Below are 21329 nucleotides of genomic sequence, written 5' to 3' on the forward strand. Positions count from 1 at the left end.
GCCCAGGGACACCAGTTCCCCCTGTCTGTTAACCCTCCTCTGACCACAACACTACACGGTGCAGTCCTGTCTTCCACCCAGCAGAGCAGTTGGCCCAGGGACACCAGTTCCCCCTGTCTGTTAACCCTCCTCTGACCACAACACTACACGGTGCAGTCCTGTCTTCCACCCAGCAGAGCAGTCGGCCCAGGGACACCAGTTCCCCCTGTCTGTTAACCCTCCTCTGACCACAACACTACACGGTGCAGTCCTGTCTTCCACCCAGCAGAGCAGTCGGCCCAGGGACACCAGTTCCCCTGTCTGTTAACCCTCCTCTGACCACAACACTACACGGTGCAGTCCTGTCTTCCACCCAGCAGAGCAGTCGGCCCAGGGACACCAGTTCCCCCTGTCTGTTAACCCTCCTCTGACCACAACACTACACGGTGCAGTCCTGTCTTCCACCCAGCAGAGCAGTCGGCCCAGGGACACCAGTTCCCCCTGTCTGTTAACCCTCCTCTGACCACAACACTACACGGTGCAGTCCTGTCTTCCACCCAGCAGAGCAGTCGGCCCAGGGACACCAGTTCCTCCGGTCTGTTAACCCTCCTCTGACCACAACACTACACGGTGCAGTCCTGTCTTCCACCCAGCAGAGCAGTCGGCCCAGGGACACCAGTTCCCCCTGTCTGTTAACCCTCCTCTGGCCACAACACTACACGGTGCAGTCCTGTCTTCCACCCAGCAGAGCAGTCGGCCCAGGGACACCAGTTCCCCCTGTCTGTTAACCCTCCTCTGACCACAACACTACACGGTGCAGTCCTGTCTTCCACCCAGCAGAGCAGTCGGCCCAGGGACACCAGTTCCCCCTGTCTGTTAACCCTCCTCTGACCACAACACTACACGGTGCAGTCCTGTCTTCCACCCAGCAGAGCAGTCGGCCCAGGGACACCAGTTCCCCCTGTCTGTTAACCCTCCTCTGACCACAACACTACACGGTGCAGTCCTGTCTTCCACCCAGCAGAGCAGTCGGCCCAGGGACACCAGTTCCCCGGTCTGTTAACCCTCCTCTGACCACAACACTACACGGTGCAGTCCTGTCTTCCACCCAGCAGAGCAGTCGGCCCAGGGACACCAGTTCCCCCTGTCTGTTAACCCTCCTCTGGCCACAACACTACACGGTGCAGTCCTGTCTTCCACCCAGCAGAGCAGTCGGCCCAGGGACACCAGTTCCCCTGTCTGTTAACCCTCCTCTGGCCACAACACTACACGGTGCAGTCCTGTCTTCCACCCAGCAGAGCAGTCGGCCCAGGGACACCAGTTCCTCCGGTCTGTTAACCCTCCTCTGGCCACAACACTACACGGTGCAGTCCTGTCTTCCACCCAGCAGAGCAGTTGGCCCAGGGACACCAGTTCCCCCTGTCTGTTAACCCTCCTCTGACCACAACACTACACGGTGCAGTCCTGTCTTCCACCCAGCAGAGCAGTCGGCCCAGGGACACCAGTTCCCCCTGTCTGTTAACCCTCCTCTAACCACAACACTACACGGTGCAGTCCTGTCTTCCACCCAGCAGAGCAGTTGGCCCAGGGACACCAGTTCCCCCTGTCTGTTAACCCTCCTCTGACCACAACACTACCGGACAGAATCTATGGTCCAAGTCCACCCATTTAGTGTTAAAGCCATATTGTGTAATAACCAATGGCAATAACCCATAAACCAAATATCTATGTTAACCTCTGTTTAACTTGTTAAGAGAAGGAGCAGCCTGACCTTTCATCTTAGCAGTTTAAGTAGTATGACATGATGCATGGAGGAGAGCCTCCTGTCTGGCCCACTAATGACTGCCTCAGCAGAGGAGAAATCAGACCCGGCAGCGGCTCACAGAGGAACTCAACTGTCAGACACCATCACTTCTCCCATTTAGCACTGGGTTGTAATTCATCCTTCCCAACAACCCGACGACTCAGTTTGGATTTGTTTAGTCTGCCTGTTCAGGTCCTGTCTGAACAATACAAGTGGGATATGTTAATTTAGTTAAGTTTGTGTTTGTTGAGGTCTTTCTCTCTCTACTGTGTGTGTGTGTGTGTGTGTGTGTGTGTGTATTTTCCAGTGACTGTCATGTAAAATCAGTTTCATTAGAGAGATAAAGAGATGTCGTACTGTTTAGGACAGGAGAAATCCATTCCGCTCACTCATTCCCCAAGATGCTGTCCTCTAGATGAGGGGATGGGATATTTCTGTCTAAACATTTGTCTAAGAATTCTTCTTCATCTCCATAAACCCCAGAGCAGCTGACCATTTGGGACTTCTCTGTCCAGGCACCACACTGTTCCTGGCAGGTTCCAGGTTCTAAGACTGCACAGATAGAAGAGCTAGCTTCATGTGCAGACTGCTTTTTACAGAAACAGAGTTTTATAAGCATCAGAGCCAGTACATGGAGGTCTGGAAAGGAACACTGAGAATGTAATAGTGGAGGATCTCCATGGTTGGTATCCACCACAAAATGAAGCCATATTGGAGTGTCACTTCAGATTCCAACTTGTGGTGTGTTTACTATATAAGTAAACAGTGACTACTCTTACAGATTGGAATCCTTATTGGTGAAACAACCAGGTCCGTTTGGGATATTACAACAACATAGAGGTTACTGGAAACAACCAGGTCCGTTTGGGATATTACAACAACATAGAGGTTACTGGAAACAACCAGGTCCGTTTGGGATATTACAACAACATAGAGGTTACTAAACAACCAGGTGGGATATTACAACCAGGTCAACCAGGTCCGTTGGGATATTACAACAACATAGAGGTTACTGGAAACAACCAGGTCCGTTTGGGATATTACAACAACATAGAGGTTACTGGAAACAACCAGGTCCGTTTGGGATATTACAACAACATAGAGGTTACTGGAAACAACCAGGTCCGTTTGGGATATTACAACAACATAGAGGTTACTGGAAACAACCAGGTCCGTTTGGGATATTACAACAACATAGAGGTTACTGGAAACAACCAGGTCCGTTTGGGATATTACAACAACATAGAGGTTACTGGAAACAACCAGGTCCGTTTGGGATATTACAACAACATAGAGGTTACTGGAAACAACCAGGTCCGTTTGGGATATTACAACAACATAGAGGTTACTGGAAACAACCAGGTCCGTTTGGGATATTACAACAACATAGAGGTTACTGGAAACAACCAGGTCCGTTTGGGATATTACAACAACATAGAGGTTACTGGAAACAACCAGGTCCGTTTGGGATATTACAACAACATAGAGGTTACTGGAAACAACCAGGTCCGTTTGGGATATTACAACAACATAGAGGTTACTGGAAACAACCAGGTCCGTTTGGGATATTACAACAACATAGAGGTTACTGGAAACAACCAGGTCCGTTTGGGATATTACAACAACATAGAGGTTACTGGAAACAACCAGGTCCGTTTGGGATATTACAACAACATAGAGGTTACTGGAAACAACCAGGTCCGTTTGGGATATTACAACAACATAGAGGTTACTGGAAACAACCAGGTCCGTTTGGGATATTACAACAACATAGAGGTTACTGGAAACAACCAGGTCCGTTTGGGATATTACAACAACATAGAGGTTACTGGAAACAACCAGGTCCGTTTGGGATATTACAACAACATAGAGGTTACTGGAAACAACCAGGTCCGTTTGGGATATTACAACAACATAGAGGTTACTGGAAACAACCAGGTCCGTTTGGGATATTACAACAACATAGAGGTTACTGGAAACAACCAGGTCCGTTTGGGATATTACAACAACATAGAGGTTACTGGAAACAACCAGGTCCGTTTGGGATATTACAACAACATAGAGGTTACTGGAAACAACCAGGTCCGTTTGGGATATTACAACAACATAGAGGTTACTGGAAACAACCAGGTCCGTTTGGGATATTACAACAACATAGAGGTTACTGGAAACAACCAGGTCCGTTTGGGATATTACAACAACATAGAGGTTACTGGAAACAACCAGGTCCGTTTGGGATATTACAACAACATAGAGGTTACTGGAAACAACCAGGTCCGTTTGGGATATTACAACAACATAGAGGTTACTGGAAACAACCAGGTCCGTTTGGGATATTACAACAACATAGAGGTTACTGGAAACAACCAGGTCCGTTTGGGATATTACAACAACATAGAGGTTACTGGAAACAACCAGGTCCGTTTGGGATATTACAACAACATAGAGGTTACTGGAAACAACCAGGTCCGTTTGGGATATTACAACAACATAGAGGTTACTGGAAACAACCAGGTCCGTTTGGGATATTACAACAACATAGAGGTTACTGGAAACAACCAGGTCCGTTTGGGATATTACAACAACATAGAGGTTACTGGAAACAACCAGGTCCGTTTGGGATATTACAACAACATAGAGGTTACTGGAAACAACCAGGTCCGTTTGGGATATTACAACAACATAGAGGTTACTGGAAACAACCAGGTCCGTTTGGGATATTACAACAACATAGAGGTTACTGGAAACAACCAGGTCCGTTTGGGATATTACAACAACATAGAGGTTACTGGAAACAACCAGGTCCGTTTGGGATATTACAACAACATAGAGGTTACTGGAAACAACCAGGTCCGTTTGGGATATTACAACAACATAGAGGTTACTGGAAACAACCAGGTCCGTTTGGGATATTACAACAACATAGAGGTTACTGGAAACAACCAGGTCCGTTTGGGATATTACAACAACATAGAGGTTACTGGAAACAACCAGGTCCGTTTGGGATATTACAACAACATAGAGGTTACTGGAAACAACCAGGTCCGTTTGGGATATTACAACAACATAGAGGTTACTGGAAACAACCAGGTCCGTTTGGGATATTACAACAACATAGAGGTTACTGGAAACAACCAGGTCCGTTTGGGATATTACAACAACATAGAGGTTACTGGAAACAACCAGGTCCGTTTGGGATATTACAACAACATAGAGGTTACTGGAAACAACCAGGTCCGTTTGGGATATTACAACAACATAGAGGTTACTGGAAACAACCAGGTCCGTTTGGGATATTACAACAACATAGAGGTTACTGGAAACAACCAGGTCCGTTTGGGATATTACAACAACATAGAGGTTACTGGAAACAACCAGGTCCGTTTGGGATATTACAACAACATAGAGGTTACTGGAAACAACCAGGTCCGTTTGGGATATTACAACAACATAGAGGTTACTGGAAACAACCAGGTCCGTTTGGGATATTACAACAACATAGAGGTTACTGGAAACAACCAGGTCCGTTTGGGATATTACAACAACATAGAGGTTACTGGAAACAACCAGGTCCGTTTGGGATATTACAACAACATAGAAGTTACTGGAAACAACCAGGTCCGTTTGGGATATTACAACAACATAGAGGTTACTGGAAACAACCAGGTCCGTTTGGGATATTACAACAACATAGAGGTTACTGGAAACAACCAGGTCCGTTTGGGATATTACAACAACATAGAGGTTACTGGAAACAACCAGGTCCGTTTGGGATATTACAACAACATAGAGGTTACTGGAAACAACCAGGTCCGTTTGGGATATTACAACAACATAGAGGTTACTGGAAACAACCAGGTCCGTTTGGGATATTACAACAACATAGAGGTTACTGGAAACAACCAGGTCCGTTTGGGATATTACAACAACATAGAGGTTACTGGAAACAACCAGGTCCGTTTGGGATATTACAACAACATAGAGGTTACTGGAAACAACCAGGTCCGTTTGGGATATTACAACAACATAGAGGTTACTGGAAACAACCAGGTCCGTTTGGGATATTACAACAACATAGAGGTTACTGGAAACAACCAGGTCCGTTTGGGATATTACAACAACATAGAGGTTACTGGAAACAACCAGGTCCGTTTGGGATATTACAACAACATAGAGGTTACTGGAAACAACCAGGTCCGTTTTGGGATATTACAACAACATAGAGGTTACTGGAAACAACCAGGTCCGTTTGGGATATTACAACAACATAGAAGTTACTGGAAACAACCAGGTCCGTTTGGGATATTACAACAACATAGAGGTTACTGGAAACAACCAGGTCCGTTTGGGATATTACAACAACATAGAGGTTACTGGAAACAACCAGGTCCGTTTGGGATATTACAACAACATAGAGGTTACTGGAAACAACCAGGTCCGTTTGGGATATTACAACAACATAGAGGTTACTGGAAACAACCAGGTCCGTTTGGGATATTACAACAACATAGAGGTTACTGGAAACAACCAGGTCCGTTTGGGATATTACAACAACATAGAGGTTACTGGAAACAACCAGGTCCGTTTGGGATATTACAACAACATAGAGGTTACTGGAAACAACCAGGTCCGTTTGGGATATTACAACAACATAGAGGTTACTGGAAACAACCAGGTCCGTTTGGGATATTACAACAACATAGAGGTTACTGGAAACAACCAGGTCCGTTTGGGATATTACAACAACATAGAGGTTACTGGAAACAACCAGGTCCGTTTGGGATATTACAACAACATAGAGGTTACTGGAAACAACCAGGTCCGTTTGGGATATTACAACAACATAGAGGTTACTGGAAACAACCAGGTCCGTTTGGGATATTACAACAACATAGAGGTTACTGGAAACAACCAGGTCCGTTTGGGATATTACAACAACATAGAGGTTACTGGAAACAACCAGGTCCGTTTGGGATATTACAACAACATAGAGGTTACTGGAAACAACCAGGTCCGTTTGGGATATTACAACAACATAGAGGTTACTGGAAACAACCAGGTCCGTTTGGGATATTACAACAACATAGAGGTTACTGGAAACAACCAGGTCCGTTTGGGATATTACAACAACATAGAGGTTACTGGAAACAACCAGGTCCGTTTGGGATATTACAACAACATAGAGGTTACTGGAAACAACCAGGTCCGTTTGGGATATTACAACAACATAGAGGTTACTGGAAACAACCAGGTCCGTTTGGGATATTACAACAACATAGAAGTTACTGGAAACAACCAGGTCCGTTTGGGATATTACAACAACATAGAAGTTACTGGAAACAACCAGGTCCGTTTGGGATATTACAACAACATAGGGATATTACAAACAACATAGAAGTTACTGGAAACAACCAGGTCCGTTTGGGATATTACAACAACATAGAGGTTACTGGAAACAACCAGGTCCGTTTGGGATATTACAACAACATAGAGGTTACTGGAAACAACCAGGTCCGTTTGGGATATTACAACAACATAGAGGTTACTGGAAACAACCAGGTCCGTTTGGGATATTACAACAACATAGAGGTTACTGGAAACAACCAGGTCCGTTTGGGATATTACAACAACATAGAGGTTACTGGAAACAACCAGGTCCGTTTGGGATATTACAACAACATAGAGGTTACTGGAAACAACCAGGTCCGTTTGGGATATTACAACAACATAGAGGTTACTGGAAACAACCAGGTCCGTTTGGGATATTACAACAACATAGAGGTTACTGGAAACAACCAGGTCCGTTTGGGATATTACAACAACATAGAGGTTACTGGAAACAACCAGGTCCGTTTGGGATATTACAACAACATAGAGGTTACTGGAAACAACCAGGTCCGTTTGGGATATTACAACAACATAGAGGTTACTGGAAACAACCAGGTCCGTTTGGGATATTACAACAACATAGAAGTTACTGGAAACAACCAGGTCCGTTTGGGATATTACAACAACATAGAGGTTACTGGAAACAACCAGGTCCGTTTGGGATATTACAACAACATAGAGGTTACTGGAAACAACCAGGTCCGTTTGGGATATTACAACAACATAGAGTTACTGGAAACAACCAGGTCCGTTTGGGATATTACAACAACATAGAGGTTACTGGAAACAACCAGGTCCGTTTGGGATATTACAACAACATAGAGGTTACTGGAAACAACCAGGTCCGTTTGGGATATTACAACAACATAGAGGTTACTGGAAACAACCAGGTCCGTTTGGGATATTACAACAACATAGAGGTTACTGGAAACAACCAGGTCCGTTTGGGATATTACAACAACATAGAGGTTACTGGAAACAACCAGGTCCGTTTGGGATATTACAACAACATAGAGGTTACTGGAAACAACCAGGTCCGTTTGGGATATTACAACAACATAGAGGTTACTGGAAACAACCAGGTCCGTTTGGGATATTACAACAACATAGAAGTTACTGGAAACAACCAGGTCCGTTTGGGATATTACAACAACATAGAGGTTACTGGAAACAACCAGGTCCGTTTGGGATATTACAACAACATAGAAGTTACTGGAAACAACCAGGTCCGTTTGGGATATTACAACAACATAGAGGTTACTGGAAACAACCAGGTCCGTTTGGGATATTACAACAACATAGAGGTTACTGGAAACAACCAGGTCCGTTTGGGATATTACAACAACATAGAGGTTACTGGAAACAACCAGGTCCGTTTGGGATATTACAACAACATAGAGGTTACTGGAAACAACCAGGTCCGTTTGGGATATTACAACAACATAGAGGTTACTGGAAACAACCAGGTCCGTTTGGGATATTACAACAACATAGAGGTTACTGGAAACAACCAGGTCCGTTTGGGATATTACAACAACATAGAGGTTACTGGAAACAACCAGGTCCGTTTGGGATATTACAACAACATAGAGGTTACTGGAAACAACCAGGTCCGTTTGGGATATTACAACAACATAGAGGTTACTGAAACAACCAGGTCCGTTTGGGAAACAACCAGGTCCGTTTGGGATATTACAACAACATAGAGGTTACTGGAAACAACCAGGTCCGTTTGGGATATTACAACAACATAGAGGTTACTGGAAACAACCAGGTCCGTTTGGGATATTACAACAACATAGAGGTTACTGGAAACAACCAGGTCCGTTTGGGATATTACAACAACATAGAAGTTACTGGAAACAACCAGGTCCGTTTGGGATATTACAACAACATAGAGGTTACTGGAAACAACCAGGTCCGTTTGGGATATTACAACAACATAGAGGTTACTGGAAACAACCAGGTCCGTTTGGGATATTACAACAACATAGAGGTTACTGGAAACAACCAGGTCCGTTTGGGATATTACAACAACATAGAAGTTACTGGAAACAACCAGGTCCGTTTGGGATATTACAACAACATAGAGGTTACTGGAAACAACCAGGTCCGTTTGGGATATTACAACAACATAGAAGTTACTGGAAACAACCAGGTCCGTTTGGGATATTACAACAACATAGAGGTTACTGGAAACAACCAGGTCCGTTTGGGATATTACAACAACATAGAGTTACTGGAAACAACCAGGTCCGTTTGGGATATTACAACAACATAGAGTTACAGGAAACAACCAGGTCCGTTTGGGATATTACAACAACATAGAGGTTACTGGAAACAACCAGGTCCGTTTGGGATATTACAACAACATAGAGGTTACTGGAAACAACCAGGTCCGTTTGGGATATTACAACAACATAGAGGTTACTGGAAACAACCAGGTCCGTTTGGGATATTACAACAACATAGAGGTTACTGGAAACAACCAGGTCCGTTTGGGATATTACAACAACATAGAGGTTACTGGAAACAACCAGGTCCGTTTGGGATATTACAACAACATAGAGGTTACTGGAAACAACCAGGTCCGTTTGGGATATTACAACAACATAGAGGTTACTGGAAACAACCAGGTCCGTTTGGGATATTACAACAACATAGAGGTTACTGGAAACAACCAGGTCCGTTTGGGATATTACAACAACATAGAGGTTACTGGAAACAACCAGGTCCGTTTGGGATATTACAACAACATAGAGGTTACTGGAAACAACCAGGTCCGTTTGGGATATTACAACAACATAGAGGTTACTGGAAACAACCAGGTCCGTTTGGGATATTACAACAACATAGAGGTTACTGGAAACAACCAGGTCCGTTTGGGATATTACAACAACATAGAGGTTACTGGAAACAACCAGGTCCGTTTGGGATATTACAACAACATAGAGGTTACTGGAAACAACCAGGTCCGTTTGGGATATTACAACAACATAGAGGTTACTGGAAACAACCAGGTCCGTTTGGGATATTACAACAACATAGAAGTTACTGGAAACAACCAGGTCCGTTTGGGATATTACAACAACATAGAGGTTACTGGAAACAACCAGGTCCGTTTGGGATATTACAACAACATAGAGGTTACTGGAAACAACCAGGTCCGTTTGGGATATTACAACAACATAGAGGTTACTGGAAACAACCAGGTCCGTTTGGGATATTACAACAACATAGAGGTTACTGGAAACAACCAGGTCCGTTTGGGATATTACAACAACATAGAGGTTACTGGAAACAACCAGGTCCGTTTGGGATATTACAACAACATAGAGGTTACTGGAAACAACCAGGTCCGTTTGGGATATTACAACAACATAGAGGTTACTGGAAACAACCAGGTCCGTTTGGGATATTACAACAACATAGAGGTTACTGGAAACAACCAGGTCCGTTTGGGATATTACAACAACATAGAGGTTACTGGAAACAACCAGGTCCGTTTGGGATATTACAACAACATAGAGGTTACTGGAAACAACCAGGTCCGTTTGGGATATTACAACAACATAGAGGTTACTGGAAACAACCAGGTCCGTTTGGGATATTACAACAACATAGAGGTTACTGGAAACAACCAGGTCCGTTTGGGATATTACAACAACATAGAGGTTACTGGAAACAACCAGGTCCGTTTGGGATATTACAACAACATAGAGGTTACTGGAAACAACCAGGTCCGTTTGGGATATTACAACAACATAGAGGTTACTGGAAACAACCAGGTCCGTTTGGGATATTACAACAACATAGAGGTTACTGGAAACAACCAGGTCCGTTTGGGATATTACAACAACATAGAGGTTACTGGAAACAACCAGGTCCGTTTGGGATATTACAACAACATAGAGGTTACTGGAAACAACCAGGTCCGTTTGGGATATTACAACAACATAGAAGTTACTGGAAACAACCAGGTCCGTTTGGGATATTACAACAACATAGAGGTTACTGGAAACAACCAGGTCCGTTTGGGATATTACAACAACATAGAGGTTACTGGAAACAACCAGGTCCGTTTGGGATATTACAACAACATAGAGGTTACTGGAAACAACCAGGTCCGTTTGGGATATTACAACAACATAGAGGTTACTGGAAACAACCAGGTCCGTTTGGGATATTACAACAACATAGAAGTTACTGGAAACAACCAGGTCCGTTTGGGATATTACAACAACATAGAAGTTACTGGAAACAACCAGGTCCGTTTGGGATATTACAACAACATAGAGGTTACTGGAAACAACCAGGTCCGTTTGGGATATTACAACAACATAGAGGTTACTGGAAACAACCAGGTCCGTTTGGGATATTACAACAACATAGAGGTTACTGGAAACAACCAGGTCCGTTTGGGATATTACAACAACATAGAGGTTACTGGAAACAACCAGGTCCGTTTGGGATATTACAACAACATAGAGGTTACTGGAAACAACCAGGTCCGTTTGGGATATTACAACAACATAGAGGTTACTGGAAACAACCAGGTCCGTTTGGGATATTACAACAACATAGAGGTTACTGGAAACAACCAGGTCCGTTTGGGATATTACAACAACATAGAGGTTACTGGAAACAACCAGGTCCGTTTGGGATATTACAACAACATAGAGGTTACTGGAAACAACCAGGTCCGTTTGGGATATTACAACAACATAGAAGTTACTGGAAACAACCAGGTCCGTTTGGGATATTACAACAACATAGAGGTTACTGGAAACAACCAGGTCCGTTTGGGATATTACAACAACATAGAAGTTACTGGAAACAACCAGGTCCGTTTGGGATATTACAACAACATAGAAGTTACTGGAAACAACCAGGTCCGTTTGGGATATTACAACAACATAGAGGTTACTGGAAACAACCAGGTCCGTTTGGGATATTACAACAACATAGAGGTTACTGGAAACAACCAGGTCCGTTTGGGATATTACAACAACATAGAGGTTACTGGAAACAACCAGGTCCGTTTGGGATATTACAACAACATAGAAGTTACTGGAAACAACCAGGTCCGTTTGGGATATTACAACAACATAGAGGTTACTGGAAACAACCAGGTCCGTTTGGGATATTACAACAACATAGAAGTTACTGGAAACAACCAGGTCCGTTTGGGATATTACAACAACATAGAGGTTACTGGAAACAACCAGGTCCGTTTGGGATATTACAACAACATAGAGGTTACTGGAAACAACCAGGTCCGTTTGGGATATTACAACAACATAGAAGTTACTGGAAACAACCAGGTCCGTTTGGGATATTACAACAACATAGAGGTTACTGGAAACAACCAGGTCCGTTTGGGATATTACAACAACATAGAGGTTACTGGAAACAACCAGGTCCGTTTGGGATATTACAACAACATAGAAGGTTACTGGAAACAACCAGGTCCGTTTGGGATATTACAACAACATAGAGGTTACTGGAAACAACCAGGTCCGTTTGGGATATTACAACAACATAGAAGTTACTGGAAACAACCAGGTCCGTTTGGGATATTACAACAACATAGAGGTTACTGGAAACAACCAGGTCCGTTTGGGATATTACAACAACATAGAGGTTACTGGAAACAACCAGGTCCGTTTGGGATATTACAACAACATAGAGGTTACTGGAAACAACCAGGTCCGTTTGGGATATTACAACAACATAGAGGTTACTGGAAACAACCAGGTCCGTTTGGGATATTACAACAACATAGAAGTTACTGGAAACAACCAGGTCCGTTTGGGATATTACAACAACATAGAGGTTACTGGAAACAACCAGGTCCGTTTGGGATATTACAACAACATAGAAGTTACTGGAAACAACCAGGTCCGTTTGGGATATTACAACAACATAGAAGTTACTGGAAACAACCAGGTCCGTTTGGGATATTACAACAACATAGAGGTTACTGGAAACAACCAGGTCCGTTTGGGATATTACAACAACATAGAAGTTACTGGAAACAACCAGGTCCGTTTGGGATATTACAACAACATAGAGGTTACTGGAAACAACCAGGTCCGTTTGGGATATTACAACAACATAGAGGTTACTGGAAACAACCAGGTCCGTTTGGGATATTACAACAACATAGAGGTTACTGGAAACAACCAGGTCCGTTTGGGATATTACAACAACATAGAAGTTACTGGAAACAACCAGGTCCGTTTGGGATATTACAACAACATAGAGGTTACTGGAAACAACCAGGTCCGTTTGGGATATTACAACAACATAGAAGTTACTGGAAACAACCAGGTCCGTTTGGGATATTACAACAACATAGAGGTTACTGGAAACAACCAGGTCCGTTTGGGATATTACAACAACATAGAAGTTACTGGAAACAACCAGGTCCGTTTGGGATATTACAACAACATAGAAGTTACTGGAAACAACCAGGTCCGTTTGGGATATTACAACAACATAGAAGTTACTGGAAACAACCAGGTCCGTTTGGGATATTACAACAACATAGAGGTTACTGGAAACAACCAGGTCCGTTTGGGATATTACAACAACATAGAGGTTACTGGAAACAACCAGGTCCGTTTGGGATATTACAACAACATAGAAATTACTGGAAACAACCAGGTCCGTTTGGGATATTACAACAACATAGAAGTGACTGGAAACAACCAGGTCCGTTTGGGATATTACAACAACATAGAAGTTACTGGAAACAAACAGGTACGTTTGGGATATTACAACAACATAGAAGTTACTGGAAACAACCAGGTCCGTTTGGGATATTACAACAACATAGAAGTGACTGGAAACAACCAGGTCCGTTTGGGATATTACAACAACATAGAGGTTACTGGAAACAACCAGGTCCGTTTGGGATATTACAACATAGAAGTTACTGGAAACAACCAGGTCCGTTTGGGATATTACAACAACATAGAAGTTACTGGAAACAACCAGGTCCGTTTGGGATATTACAACAACATAGAAGTTACTGGAAACAAACAGGTCCGTTTGGGATATTACAACAACATAGAGGTTACTGGAAACAACCAGGTCCGTTTGGGATATTACAACAACATAGAAGTTACTGGAAACAACCAGGTCCGTTTGGGATATTACAACAACATAGAGGTTACTGGAAACAACCAGGTCCGTTTGGGATATTACAACAACATAGAGGTTACTGGAAACAACCAGGTCCGTTTGGGATATTACAACAACATAGAAGTTACTGGAAACAACCAGGTCCGTTTGGGATATTACAACAACATAGAGGTTACTGGAAACAACCAGGTCCGTTTGGGATATTACAACAACATAGAAGTTACTGGAAACAAACAGGTCCGTTTGGGATATTACAACAACATAGAGGTTACTGGAAACAACCAGGTCCGTTTGGGATATTACAACAACATAGAAGTTACTGGAAACAACCAGGTCCGTTTGGGATATTACAACAACATAGAGGTTACTGGAAACAACCAGGTCCGTTTGGGATATTACAACAACATAGAGGTTACTGGAAACAACCAGGTCCGTTTGGGATATTACAACAACATAGAAGTTACTGGAAACAACCAGGTCCGTTTGGGATATTACAACAACATAGAGGTTACTGGAAACAACCAGGTCCGTTTGGGATATTACAACAACATAGAGGTTACTGGAAACAACCAGGTCCGTTTGGGATATTACAACAACATAGAAGTTACTGGAAACAACCAGGTCCGTTTGGGATATTACAACAACATAGAGGTTACTGGAAACAACCAGGTCCGTTTGGGATATTACAACAACATAGAGGTTACTGGAAACAACCAGGTCCGTTTGGGATATTACAACAACATAGAAGTTACTGGAAACAACCAGGTCCGTTTGGGATATTACAACAACATAGAAGTTACTGGAAACAACCAGGTCCGTTTGGGATATTACAACAACATAGAAGTTACTGGAAACAACCAGGTCCGTTTGGGATATTACAACAACATAGAAGTTACTGGAAACAACCAGGTCCGTTTGGGATATTACAACAACATAGAGGTTACTGGAAACAACCAGGTCCGTTTGGGATATTACAACAACATAGAAGTTACTGGAAACAACCAGGTCCGTTTGGGATATTACAACAACATAGAGGTTACTGGAAACAACCAGGTCCGTTTGGGATATTACAACAACATAGAAGTTACTGGAAACAAACAGGTACGTTTGGGATATTACAACAACATAGAAGTTACTGGAAACAACCAGGTCCGTTTGGGATATTACAACAACATAGAAGTTACTGGAAACAACCAGGTCCGTTTGGGATATTACAACAACATAGAGGTTACTGGAAACAACCAGGTCCGTTTGGGATATTACAACAACATAGAGGTTACTGGAAACAACCAGGTCCGTTTGGGATATTACAACAACATAGAAATTACTGGAAACAACCAGGTCCGTTTGGGATATTACAACAACATAGAAGTGACTGGAAACAACCAGGTCCGTTTGGGATATTACAACAACATAGAAGTTACTGGAAACAACCAGGTACGTTTGGGATATTACAACAACATAGAAGTTACTGGAAACAACCAGGTCCGTTTGGGATATTACAACAACATAGAAGTGACTGGAAACAACCAGGTCCGTTTGGGATATTACAACAACATAGAGGTTACTGGAAACAACCAGGTCCGTTTGGGATATTACAACATAGAAGTTACTGGAAACAACCAGGTCCGTTTGGGATATTACAACAACATAGAAGTTACTGGAAACAACCAGGTCCGTTTGGGATATTACAACAACATAGAAGTTACTGGAAACAAACAGGTCCGTTTGGGATATTACAACAACATAGAGGTTACTGGAAACAACCAGGTCCGTTTGGGATATTACAACAACATAGAAGTTACTGGAAACAACCAGGTCCGTTTGGGATATTACAACAACATAGAGGTTACTGGAAACAACCAGGTCCGTTTGGGATATTACAACAACATAGAGGTTACTGGAAACAAACAGGTCCATTTGGGATATTACAACAACATAGAAGTTACTGGAAACAACCAGGTCCGTTTGGGATATTACAACAACATAGAAGTTACTGGAAACAACCAGGTCCGTTTGGGATATTACAACAACATAGAAGTTACTGGAAACAACCAGGTCCGTTTGGGATATTACAACAACATAGAGGTTACTGGAAACAACCAGGTCCGTTTGGGATATTACAACAACATAGAAGTTACTGGAAACAACCAGGTCCGTTTGGGATATTACAACAACATAGAAGTTACTGGAAACAACCAGGTCCGTTTGGGATATTACAACAACATAGAGGTTACTGGAAACAACCAGGTCCGTTTGGGATATTACAACAACATAGAAGTTACTGGAAACAACCAGGTCCGTTTGGGATATTACAACAACATAGAGGTTCCTGGAAACAACCAGGTCCGTTTGGGATATTACAACAACATAGAAGTTACTGGAAACAACCAGGTCCGTTTGGGATATTACAACAACATAGAAGTGACTGGAAACAACCAGGTCCGTTTGGGATATTACAACAACATAGAAGTTACTGGAAACAACCGGGTCCGTTTGGGATATTACAACAACATAGAAGTTACTGGAAACAACCAGGTCCGTTTGGGATATTACAACAACATAGAAGTGACTGGAAACAACCAGGTCCGTTTGGGATATTACAACAACATAGAAGTTACTGGAAACAACCAGGTCCGTTTGGGATATTACAACAACATAGAAGTTACTGGAAACAAACAGGTCCGTTTGGGATATTACAACAACATAGAAGTTACTGGAAACAAACAGGTCCGTTTGGGATATTACAACAACATAGAAGTTACTGGAAACAACCAGGTCCGTTTGGGATATTACAACAACATAGAGGTTACTGGAAACAACCAGGTCCGTTTGGGATATTACAACATAGAAGTTACTGGAAACAACCAGGTCCGTTTGGGATATTACAACAACATAGAAGTTACTGGAAACAACCAGGTCCGTTTGGGATATTACAACAACATAGAGGTTACTGGAAACAACCAGGTCCGTTTGGGATATTACAACAACATAGAAGTTACTGGAAACAACCAGGTCCGTTTGGGATATTACAACAACATAGAAGTTACTGGAAACAACCAGGTCCGTTTGGGATATTACAACAACATAGAAGTTACTGGAAACAACCAGGTCCGTTTGGGATATTACAACAACATAGAAGTTACTGGAAACAACCAGGTCCGTTTGGGATATTACAACAACATAGAAGTTACTGGAAACAACCAGGTCCGTTTGGGATATTACAACAACATAGAAGTGACTGGAAACAACCAGGTCCGTTTGGGATATTACAACAACATAGAAGTTACTGGAAACAACCAGGTCCGTTTGGGATATTACAACAACATAGAGGTTCCTGGAAACAACCAGGTCCGTTTGGGATATTACAACAACATAGAAGTTACTGGAAACAACCAGGTCCGTTTGGGATATTACAACAACATAGAAGTGACTGGAAACAACCGGGTCCGTTTGGGATATTACAACAACATAGAAGTTACTGGAAACAACCAGGTCAGTTTGGGATATTACAACATAGAAGTTACTGGAAACAACCAGGTCCGTTTGGGATATTACAACAACATAGAAGTTACTGGAAACAACCAGGTCCGTTTGGGATATTACAACAACATAGAAGTTACTGGAAACAACCAGGTCCGTTTGGGATATTACAACAACATAGAAGTTACTGGAAACAACCAGGTCCGTTTGGGATATTACAACAACATAGAAGTTACTGGAAACAACCAGGTCCGTTTGGGATATTACAACAACATAGAAGTTACTGGAAACAACCAGGTCCGTTTGGGATATTACAACAACATAGAGGTTACTGGAAACAACCAGGTCCGTTTGGGATATTACAACAACATAGAAGTTACTGGAAACAACCAGGTCCGTTTGGGATATTACAACAACATAGAGGTTACTGGAAACAACCAGGTCCGTTTGGGATATTACAACAACATAGAGGTTACTGGAAACAAACAGGTCCATTTGGGATATTACAACAACATAGAAGTTACTGGAAACAACCAGGTCCGTTTGGGATATTACAACAACATAGAAGTTACTGGAAACAACCAGGTCCGTTTGGGATATTACAACAACATAGAAGTTACTGGAAACAACCAGGTCCGTTTGGGATATTACAACAACATAGAGGTTACTGGAAACAACCAGGTCCGTTTGGGATATTACAACAACATAGAAGTTACTGGAAACAACCAGGTCCGTTTGGGATATTACAACAACATAGAAGTTACTGGAAACAACCAGGTCCGTTTGGGATATTACAACAACATAGAGGTTACTGGAAACAACCAGGTCCGTTTGGGATATTACAACAACATAGAAGTTACTGGAAACAACCAGGTCCGTTTGGGATATTACAACAACATAGAGGTTCCTGGAAACAACCAGGTCCGTTTGGGATATTACAACAACATAGAAGTTACTGGAAACAACCAGGTCCGTTTGGGATATTACAACAACATAGAAGTGACTGGAAACAACCAGGTCCGTTTGGGATATTACAACAACATAGAAGTGACTGGAAACAACCAGGTCCGTTTGGGATATTACAACAACATAGAAGTTACTGGAAACAACCGGGTCCGTTTGGGATATTACAACAACATAGAAGTCACTGGAAACAACCGGGTCCGTTTGGGATATTACAACAACATAGAAGTGACTGGAAACAACCGGGTCCGTTTGGGATATTACAACAACATAGAAGTGACTGGAAACAACCAGGTCCGTTTGGGATATTACAACAACATAGAAGTTACTGGAAACAACCAGGTCCGTTTGGGATATTACAACAACATAGAAGTTACTGGAAACAACCAGGTCCGTTTGGGATATTACAACAACATAGAAGTGACTGGAAACAACCAGGTCCGTTTGGGATATTACAACAACATAGAAGTTACTGGAAACAACCAGGTCCGTTTGGGATATTACAACAACATAGAGGTTCCTGGAAACAACCAGGTCCGTTTGGGATATTACAACAACATAGAAGTTACTGGAAACAACCAGGTCCGTTTGGGATATTACAACAACATAGAAGTGACTGGAAACAACCGGGTCCGTTTGGGATATTACAACAACATAGAAGTTACTGGAAACAACCAGGTCAGTTTGGGATATTACAACATAGAAGTTACTGGAAACAACCAGGTCCGTTTGGGATATTACAACAACATAGAAGTTACTGGAAACAACCAGGTCCGTTTGGGATATTACAACAACATAGAAGTTACTGGAAACAACCAGGTCCGTTTGGGATATTACAACAACATAGAGGTTCCTGGAAACAACCAGGTCCGTTTGGGATATTACAACAACATAGAAGTTACTGGAAACAACCAGGTCCGTTTGGGATATTACAACAACATAGAAGTGACTGGAAACAACCAGGTCCGTTTGGGATATTACAACAACATAGAAGTGACTGGAAACAACCAGGTCCGTTTGGGATATTACAACAACATAGAAGTTACTGGAAACAACCGGGTCCGTTTGGGATATTACAACAACATAGAAGTCACTGGAAACAACCGGGTCCGTTTGGGATATTACAACAACATAGAAGTGACTGGAAACAACCGGGTCCGTTTGGGATATTACAACAACATAGAAGTGACTGGAAACAACCGGGTCCGTTTGGGATATTACAACAACATAGAAGTTACTGGAAACAAACAGGTCCGTTTGGGATATTACAACAACATAGAAGTTACTGGAAACAAACAGGTCCGTTTGGGATATTACAACAACATAGAAGTTACTGGAAACAACCAGGTCCGTTTGGGATATTACAACAACATAGAGGTTACTGGAAACAACCAGGTCCGTTTGGGATATTACAACATAGAAGTTACTGGAAACAACCAGGTCCGTTTGGGATATTACAACAACATAGAAGTTACTGGAAACAACCAGGTCCGTTTGGGATATTACAACAACATAGAGGTTACTGGAAACAACCAGGTCCGTTTGGGATATTACAACAACATAGAAGTTACTGGAAACAACCAGGTCCGTTTGGGATATTACAACAACATAGAAGTTACTGGAAACAACCAGGTCCGTTTGGGATATTACAACAACATAGAAGTTACTGGAAACAACCAGGTCCGTTTGGGATATTACAACAACATAGAGGTTACTGGAAACAACCAGGTCCGTTTGGGATATTACAACAACATAGAAGTTACTGGAAACAACCAGGTCCGTTTGGGATATTACAACAACATAGAAGTTACTGGAAACAACCAGGTCCGTTTGGGATATTACAACAACATAGAAGTGACTGGAAACAACCAGGTCCGTTTGGGATATTACAACAACATAGAAGTTACTGGAAACAACCAGGTCCGTTTGGGATATTACAACAACATAGAGGTTCCTGGAAACAACCAGGTCCGTTTGGGATATTACAACAACATAGAAGTTACTGGAAACAACCAGGTCCGTTTGGGATATTACAACAACATAGAAGTGACTGGAAACAACCGGGTCCGTTTGGGATATTACAACAACATAGAAGTTACTGGAAACAACCAGGTCAGTTTGGGATATTACAACATAGAAGTTACTGGAAACAACCAGGTCCGTTTGGGATATTACAACAACATAGAAGTTACTGGAAACAACCAGGTCCGTTTGGGATATTACAACAACATAGAAGTTACTGGAAACAACCAGGTCCGTTTGGGATATTACAACAACATAGAAGTTACTGGAAACAACCAGGTCCGTTTGGGATATTACAACAGCATAGAAGTTACTGGAAACAACCAGGTTCGTTTGGGATATTACAACAACATAGAAGTTACTGGAAACAACCAGGTCAGTTTGGGATATTACAACATAGAAGTTACTGGAAACAACCAGGTCCGTTTGGGATATTACAACAACATAGAAGTTACTGGAAACAACCAGGTCCGTTTGGGATATTACAACAACATAGAAGTTACTGGAAACAACCAGGTCCGTTTGGGATATTACAACATAG

The sequence above is a fragment of the Oncorhynchus nerka genome, unplaced genomic scaffold (assembly GCF_034236695.1).
Source record: "Oncorhynchus nerka isolate Pitt River unplaced genomic scaffold, Oner_Uvic_2.0 unplaced_scaffold_1138, whole genome shotgun sequence".
Lineage (NCBI taxonomy): Eukaryota > Metazoa > Chordata > Actinopteri > Salmoniformes > Salmonidae > Oncorhynchus > Oncorhynchus nerka.